The sequence below is a fragment of the Aplidium turbinatum genome, chromosome 11 (assembly GCF_918807975.1).
Source record: "Aplidium turbinatum chromosome 11, kaAplTurb1.1, whole genome shotgun sequence".
Classification (NCBI taxonomy): domain Eukaryota; kingdom Metazoa; phylum Chordata; class Ascidiacea; order Aplousobranchia; family Polyclinidae; genus Aplidium; species Aplidium turbinatum.
Window position 1 is genome coordinate 18931412 of NC_137482.1, and position 9567 is coordinate 18940978.

The 9567-nt window shown below is 39.8% G+C and overlaps 1 non-coding gene across 1 annotated transcript; it reads right to left on the reverse strand.

Moving 5' to 3' along the window:
- Positions 1–8734: 8734 nt before the first annotated feature.
- Positions 8735–8806, reverse strand: Trnah-gug (transfer RNA histidin (anticodon GUG)). Its single transcript has one exon. It is a non-coding gene; the product is annotated as a tRNA-His (tRNA).
- Between the last annotated feature and the right edge of the window lie 761 nt (positions 8807–9567).

Below are 9567 nucleotides of genomic sequence, written 5' to 3' on the forward strand. Positions count from 1 at the left end.
AGGTACTAAATAAGAAAAAAACCCTGAAAGGTGTTTTATCGAAGGTTCATAATAGTACCTCAAAAAGATACTAAATAAGAAAAAAACCCTGAAAGGTATTTTATCAAAGGTTCATAATAGTAGGCTTACCTCAAAAAGGTACTAAATAAGAAAAAACCCTGAAAGGTGTTTTATCGAAGGTTCGTAATAGTACCTCATAAAGGTACTAAATAAGAAAAAAACCCTGAAAGGTATTTTATCGAAGGTTCATAATAATACCTCAAAAAGGTACTAATTAAAAAAAAATTTAAAATGTATTTTATCGAACCTTCAGAAGGTTCCTTATAGTACCTCAAAAAGGTTCTTTTTAAGAAAAAAACCCTTTGGGGGTTATTGAAAGAACCCTGTATTGGTTCTTTCAAGAACCCCAAAGGGTTTTTTCTTAAAAAGAACCCCATTCGCAGTAGCTCCCTTATTGGTTATTTTTCGAGCCTTTTTCGTTTACAGTGTAGTTGCGTTGTTGTTAAAATAATCTCACAGAAAGGTTCCAAAAAAACCTTTTCGAAAAGAACCTTTCTGCAGGGTTCTTTTCGAAACAAGTTCCGAAAAAGAACCCTAGGCTTAGGGTTCTTTTGACAAGCAAAGGGTTCTTTTTGCAATAAAGAACCTTTTTTGTTAAAAGAACCCTAAGCCTAGGGTTTTTCTCGAAAAAAGAACCCTAAAAGAACCCTAAACGAACCTTTTTCATTTACAGTGCACAGACCAGATCATGTCGTCCATGACTGCCCAATCCATCAACCACCACATGGAACGCTTGGACTGAAGGCCCTGGATGACGAGACTGTCGAGTGGCTGATGACATCATGCCCAAACATATAGTCCGGAAGAACAGCTCATACGACGAAGAAGAACTGGTTTGCAAATTAATTTAATCTTTTCCAGTGCTCATAGAGGTGTGCTGCTATTTGACTTGCCATTGACTTGCCACTTTCCATTTTACTTGCCATTTAACAATTCTCGACGACTGCTCCTTGATGTAACTTTGTGTGAGGAATATAAAGACATAATGATTAACAATCATCTAATGATTTCAAAACAAAAATGTAATCAGCCGAAAGTCAGAGGAATAAGTTCGGTGAGTCATAGGAGAAACCTTGGAAGAGTTTTCTGGGGAAAGACGGGGAATTTACTAGGAGCCTATAAACAAACGAGAACCTCTACAATTGACCGGTGTTTTTGATCTTACAAAGAAAAGCGTTTTGAAACTGGCGCATGCTTTCCTATCTGCTATCTTATTCATATTTCCAATCCTCCATTACAGTTGAGCGTATGTTTACGCTGTCATCGTTTTAACAACTTTTGGAGCAGAGAACCTTTTTGCCACCCTAGGTTTTCGTTGTTTTCTCTAACTAAGTCAAGTGTTCTTTTTAAAACATGCCAGTGTAGTCCGGAAACATCGTGAACATGAAGGTGGTGAAAGGATAGACCATCGGTCCTAAAAGAATAATTGAAAATGACCAAGAGTTCATCTCCTTCTTGAGTTTGAGAAAGCATTATTCAGATTCCAGGAATAATGTTGTCAACCTCCTCGTGGTAAGTCCCGGTAACTGCAAAACAGGCTGATGACACCAAAAAGATAAATAAACATTTGCTCCTCCTAAAAGAAATCTTTCTGCTCGATAAAACTTTTATTTGAACGACGTCATTGCGTTACATAACATTTTAATAATAAATTCAACCTCATCAGCTATTTTTAGCTTTAAATTAGGGCATTTATTATGCATTCTATTTTCTTGCTGTAGTCCATTAAGCCTGGGTTGAAGCAATAAACTTGATAGATGACACCTGAAGAGGATAAAGTTTTTGCCACCTCTCAACGTTAGACTCTGATGTGGACGGTGCTGGCAAAGTAATTTTACCGCAGCTGAGTAAAATCGACGAGACAGTAAATATTTCAAAGAAATTGTGAAATTATACAATATAAAGCTTTCTGAAGAAACCTGCAATATTGGTTTCATAAGCAGATGGTTTCATAAGAGAAAAATAATAAAAAATAAAAGGGAAAAAGTTTGCTGTGACCAGAATTCGAACCTGGGTTGTCACGGCCACAACGTGAAGTACTCACCACTATACGATCACAGCGACATAGCAGAGAATGGTTTCGATCCATCGACCTCTGGGTTATGGGCCCAGCACGCTTCCACTGCGCCACTCTGCTGTGCTAGTTTAGAAAGGTTGAAGGTCTATTCAAACTTGATGTTGGTATTCGATTTGCATTGTTCAACCTGTAACAAACAAATTGTTACAGCTTGAGGTCGCGTAGGAGTGGCTGCCATAACACCTTAACACAGGTCCCTTTGACGACAATATAAACTTGAGGTTTCCCACGAGGAATAGAAGCTGAGCTATTTAAAGAAATTTGGTTTTTGTGGGAGACAAAATTTAAATAAAATCTGGAGCAAAGGCTCAATGAATTAGTGTAAAAAAGTGGTAGGTGAGAATACGACAATAGTGATAGTTGCAACTAGTGATGTGATGTTGTTGCAAAACTATTGTAGGCCTAACCAAAAGTTAGTAATGACAACAATAGTAGCCTATATATAAGGTTATGAACTTCGCCGAAGCGAGATAAAAAAAATCCATAAGACTCATTGTGGTTGTGGTGCTCCTTCCCACGGAAATTTCTAGTAAAAGGCGAAAGATTTTTTTTTCTTCTTCGTGCAATGCTCAGAGTTCAAGATGGATATCACTACATCTTGCAAGAGAAATGGATTTGTTCGCTGTCTCATCATTAGTGCGTCCGCTCCGGGAGCCGTCCACACACTCAAACACTCAGCAGGCACACCATACTTACATGGAAGATACTTACCGAGGGACTTATTCTGACCGAAGGGACCCACCGCGGCAGATGGCAATTTGTGGATGTAAAAAGGATGGTTATTGGCTGCCTCAAGCTAATCTGCCAGTCTTGACTTTCCTCTTGCTGATGTTGGAGCAGACTAGGAGATGGCGGGTCAAGCTCGAGAACTAGCGCGTTTTAGTAAAAAACTGATTTTAATTTAATTTGAATTTGTTTCTTTGTGTGTTTCTTCTTGTTGCCCGCTTGAAGAAAAGCAGCTGCTTGTGGAAAACAGGCCACTGCAGTCTGACATCTCATTTGGCGGAGATGCCAGAGAGGGGCGGCCTTCTTGGGATGGGCCGCTGCAATCCTGTCATCCCAGGGCGAGTGGAATAACGGAGAGGTACGGTTAAAGATTTCCCGCTGCAACCACTCTTCCGCATCGGGCGTTTCAGATGAGTAAGAGGGACGGGTTAAAGATTGGTTGTTACGACCTTGGCTGTCTAAATTTCTTCAAAGATGTTATACGACCGTACTGAGCTAGTGAGACCATGACCATACTAGTAGAGATGACCGGCTATGTCACATTTTGAAGCCTTAAAATACCGGGCCGACTGTTTCGTGGCAGTTCGGCAGACAAAACACATTACTTTTGCCTTAAGAGAATGTAGACATGAATCGCAGGTTTGTGGACGTTGAGTCAATGTAAAGAAAGTTTGTAAATTGAGAGCTGAAACATTGCGCAGCTGGACATTTTGCTTGATGGGAGTGAACCAAGAAGTAAACTCATACGCAGTTAGTCACAGCATAGGCAAATCTAGCAGCTAGAGTGAAAAGGAAAACAATAAAGTCGCACAATATGTGCACTTGTGCAGTTAGTTTTCATGTGATATTCTCAAGCAACATAGCACAGAAAAGTAATGCACGGTACCGAAATTATGCAGCTGATTACTGAGCAAATCAAGCTTCTGATATGCAATGGCTACAGACCTAGTTGTATCTTCACTTCAGCATACTTTTTAATTGCTACTGTAGCCTACTTTAACTTTGTAGTCAGTTGACGAAAGGAAAGCAGGTTAACTTCATGTTTGCAAAACTAAACTAGATAAACCAATCGTTTTCTGTCAGCAAAATATTGTAATTCTTTGACCAATGTATGAACCGTAATGCAAGTCTTGGCATGTAGGATAGCCTATACAATTATACATGACCACGAATCGGTCATGATCTGAAATTCACATGTTCAAGTAGATGATGGACTTGTTGTTTCATTGCATTTTATAGGAATTAAGTGACAGAATGCCTAACAAATGCGTTGCGTTTGGTTGCAAATCAGGCTACTTTATTTCTGTTACCAATATTTCTAAGTTTGCTTTTCCTCTGGATATAGTATAGTGTTGCTGCCGCAATGGATAAAATTTGTTCACCGATCTGACTGGGAGCCTACAAAAAGTCTGTTTTGTGTATGAAACATTTTGAAGAGAAATTTATAAGTTATGGTAAAAGAAATAACCTCAAGTGGCATCTAAATCCACTTCCGTCAGTTCACTCAATTCAAGCATTAAAACGCCATCACTCCATCAGCTTTACCAACTCCAGCACCAGCAGCACCTCCACGAAAAGCACCCAAAATTCATATAAAACAACTTGATGAACTGGTAAACTTCTCGCAGAAAAACAGAATATCTTATTTTCAGTGACATATGAGGCACACTGCCCAGAAGGTTTCCAATAGGCTACTGTCGGGAATAAATTTTTTGCAACATTATTTCTGACCAGTTGTCTGGCATTCCCAAGTTTGCTGAAGCTGTTAGTAGATCGAAATTTGCATGTGCAAATAGATTTGTTGAAAAGGGATATTCAATTTCGGAAAGAGGATCTAGCTGCAAGTGATCCATGCATTTCAAGCTTTGAAAAGTTTCAGGAAGATGTGGATGAAGTTGCCATTGAAATGTTTAACGCAACATTATCTTCTAATAGTGCAGAAGTTGGCTTTACAATAGCCGGTTATATTGCAAAAAACTTGTTAAACGCTCCAAATGTGCAATGTGCAAAAGTTTACTTACAGCTGATTCTGCAGTTAAAGCTCCTTTGTACTTTCAGCTTTTGTCAAGGGAGGCTTCAATGTGCCTTCTCAGCCACTTTCTGATTTTGTTTATAGTGCTTTTGCTGCTTTAGATGTTGTTGAAGAAAAGGTACTCAAATGTGGATTGCCTTGTCGAAAAGCTATGCAGTAACCTATGTTTTCAAAAATTATCTTTTCTCCGGTGTAAAGTTTGCATGTGACACACAGGTGGTCTGGGGCAACCACTTTGCATCGAAAATTGTTGTTAATATTTATTATAATAATTACCGTACCAAAAGATTATAAATGAGTCAAAAAGAAAGGATAACATTGTAGCATTTAAGCAAAGGCAAAAGTAGTTTAAGATTCTATTGTAGTTATGGGATGTCTTTTTTGCGTCACCATGATTACTATCGTCTTTGTAGTTCCGCCCCACTTCATCGAATAAAACATATATCATTATTTTCGCATGTCCTTACACTATTTCTGTTGTAAAAAATAGTCTGTGCTGTTTGTTATTGCTTATTTTGAGATGTTTGTTCACTTACAAATTATTAACTTGCACCATTCGTTATCCAGTTTGGTAATGCAATATGTCTAAATGTAAGGTCAGGCACCTGTTAAATGCATTAAAAACGCCTAACAAGTCTGAAAAATATCTGCTTTTTTGTTCCCCATGCCAGTAAGAGCAGTTTCTTTGTTCCTCAAAATTTCAAGTATTTTTCTATCGGCCCGTTGTAAAAAGGCCTTCATATGTGACATAGCCGGCCATATTCTACTAGGTGGCCATGGTGAGACCCACCACTGCAATCAGTTGTCCCTACCATCGAGGACGGCTGAGAGGGGCGGTTGAAGAGAGAGAGTCTCCACTGATTCTTCTGACCGTAGAAGAAGGTTTGGAAATGTCAGATGACAAAGGTATGTTATGTCTTTTGTTTTTTGGCATCATCACCCACAGGGCTTGAATGGTGGACCGTTTTGTGTTCCATATGTAGGTGTTGCCAATATCCAGAGATTGCCGTTAGCAGTTACCGTTACCTTCTGTATCTAAAAAAGGTCTTACCTCCATCAATTGATGACTAAAACGGTTTTTAATCACGTTTAAATATCCTCGCCGTAGCAGAGGTCGAAAAATCGATAAGACTCATTGTAGTGCTCCTTCCCACGGAAATGATGATGAACTGTTTTATTTTGGTCAACGACGCACGAGTACAAAATAATTGACACGGCGAGAAGAACACAATAAACATAGCCAGGTCAGAGACTTTAAAGAACCGGCCTGCCACGCCCCGTGGAGGCGGGGAGCGGCGTGATTATGGGGTGGCGATGCACCCGGAAGGGAAATCCACCAGCTTAGGTCGCGGGGGCCAGGCTGGGGAGTCTAGGTACCTGTGGAAGGAAAGTGTGGATCGAGATTTTTGTGCGACTCGTCCGCAAAAGTTAGAATGGCGGAACGGGCCAGGGAGACGGGATTTGCTTTCTGCAAACGCAAAAAGGTCAGCTGACGACGGGCCGGGCGACAGAAGTTTTATAAAGCCAGGCAGCGCCCACGTCTCCATCACGTGACCGTAACACAGGTACGTTTGACTCCTATACCCGGTCTGCCCGTAGGCAGAGCGGATAAACTTTGGGGTCTCCCACGAGGAAGAGAAGCTTAGCTACAAGGACGATTTGAATACTCGTGGGAGACGAAAATTATTTAAAATCTGGAGCAAAGGCTCAATTAATTGGTGTAAAAAAAAAGATGGTAAGTGGGAATATATTGTATGCTTTACCTACCGAAAAAGTGTTGACGTTGAACCAACGAGCACGGATGTGCACTGGCCAGACGTTGAGGCAGGTTCGCCCAGGTGGGTCGGGGGGACTAGCGATCGAAGCGTAGATATGACTAGGCTACGTTACCAGGAAAAATATATAATAGTGGGATGAAACTTTGGAGGTTGCATCGTGTTGATCGGGAAATCATGATTATCGATGAGTTAAAAGCAACGCGAGGTTGATCCGAGCGGGAAAGAGCAGCATATCGGGAGAAGGTAGTGTGTGATAATCTAAAATATTGAAATATGAAAATACAGATCCAGTGTTGTTAATGATATTACGTCATTGATGATGATATGAGTCCATTCACGATATGCAATATATACTTAATTCATATATTGCTATTTTATTTTATTGATGATGATTGTATTCTTCATTGAGCTGCAGCATGCTGATGAAACGACAATTGTTTACAGGTAAATTGATAATGAAACAATGGATTTAACATACTATGACGTCACACAATTACTGGCGGGTTTTGAGGTTTGCTGTCTTGCGCGCTCGGATGCTTACTGCAGAGCTTCTGCTGTTGGGGAATTGAGCTTCTGATCGCTGGAATCGTCTTTTCTATGACGTAGCCCCTCCACGAGTAGCCCCTCAACAAAAAAACAATTTGGGAATTTTTTCCCTTTTACCCTTCTAAAATATTTTGGTCCCTTTCGGCTGTGAGGGCATCTGGTCACATGTTGTCCCAAAACTGAGGAAATAAGCAAGTAAATGTTTTCCATATTTGCAATATTTTCTTGCTAATTTTTCTCCCAATGCATCTTCTTCACGAAACCAGCAGCGTTGGGCAAGCGTAGGATATTTTTAGCAGTGGATTCAAGAGAGAAAAATCTGTGTCCCCTCAATAATTAAGAGAATTTTATGAAATAAACGCGTTGCTTACTCAACTGGTTTGCAAATTAATTTAATCTTTTCCAGTGCTCATAGAGGTGTGCTGCTATTTGACTTGCCATTGACTTGCCACTTTCCATTTTACTTGCCATTTAACAATTCTCGACGACTGCTCCTTGATGTAACTTTGTGTGAGGAATATAAAGACATAATGATTAACAATCATCTAATGATTTCAAAACAAAAATGTAATCAGCCGAAAGTCAGAGCAATAAGTTCGGCGAATCATAGGAGAAACCTTGGAAGAGTTTTCTGGGGAAAGACTGGGAATTTACTAGGAGCCTATAAACAAACGAGAACCTCTACAATTGACCGGTGTTTTTGATCTTACAAAGAAAAGCGTTTTGAAACTGGCGCATGCTTTCCTATCTGCTATCTTATTCATATTTCCAATCCTCCATTACAGTTGAGCGTATGTTTACGCTGTCATCGTTTTAACAACTTTTGGAGCAGAGAACCTTTTTGCCACCCTAGGTTTTCGTTGTTTTCTCTAACTATGCCGAGTGTTCTTTTTAAAACATGCCAGTGTAGTCCGGAAACATCGTGAACATGAAGGTGGTGAAAGGATAGACCATCGGTCCTAAAAGAATAATTGAAAATGACCAAGAGTTTATCTCCTTCTTGTGTTTGAGAAAGGATTATTCAGATTCCAGGAATACTGATGTCAATCTTCTCGTGGTAAGTTCCGGTAACTGCAAAACAGGCTGATGACACCAAAAAGATAAATAAACATTTGCTCCTCCTAAAAGAAATCTTTCTGCTCGATAAAACTTTGATTTGAACGACGTCATTGCGTTACATAACATTTTAATAATAAATTCAACCTCATCAGCTATTTTTAGCTTTAAATTAGGGCATTTTATTATGCATTCTATTTTCTTGCTGTAGTCCATTAAGCCTGGGTTGAACCAATAAACTTGATAGATGACACCTGAGGAGGATAAAATTTTTGCAACCTCTCAACGTTAGACTCTGATGTGGACGGTGCTGGCAAAGTAATTTTACCGCAGCTGAGTAAAATCGACGCGACAGTAAATATTTCAAAGAAATTGTGAAATTATACAATATAAAGCTTTCTGCAAACCTGCAATAGGTTTCAAAAGAGAAAAATAATAAAAAATAAAAGGGAAAAAGTTTGCTGTGACCAGGATTCGAACCTGGGTTGTCACGGCCACAACGTGAAGTACTAACCACTATACGATCACAGCGTCATAGCAGAGAATGGTTTCGATCCATCGACCTCTGGGTTATGGGCCCAGCACGCTTCCACTGCGCCACTCTGCTGTGCTAGTTCAGAAAGGTTGAAGGTCTATTCAAACTTACATTTTTGTATGTCATACACAGTGATGTACGCGCATACAAAAAATATTGACGCCGTCAGCGTAAACGCAAACGTTCGAAAAAACATACGCCGTATGCGTCAACGCAACTTGTAAAAAAAGTTGGCGGCGTCAGCGTCAGCGCATACGCTAGCGTAAACTAATTTTGTTTGCTAGGTGCCAAACATTCACACGATATAAACCACTCGAAACAAACAAGTTTTATTTTGAATTTCCACGAAGAAACACAAGCATCTGAAAGTGTTCATCTGACATTTTGCTGTGTTTTGGTTCCAATATGTCTTCGCCCATTAAAAACATTCTTTCAACTGCAGCGCTGGAAGGTATTGTCGTGTTGCAGAGAAAAAAATACATTAAAAAGTATGCGTTGACGCTATGCGCTAAAAAAACGCGAAAACTTTACGGCGTAGCCTCAAGCGCAAACTATCCAAAAAAATGTGGCCGCAAGCGTTAGCGCAAACAAAAATTCTACGCCGCAAGTATGCGGCGTAGAATTTGCGGCGTATACGTACATCTCTGGTCATACACAAAGCCATGTTATGCAATGTAGCTTTATTGCACATGCAGTTGCGATGTTGGTATTCGATTTGCATTGTTCAACCTGTAACAAACAAATTGTTACAGCTTGA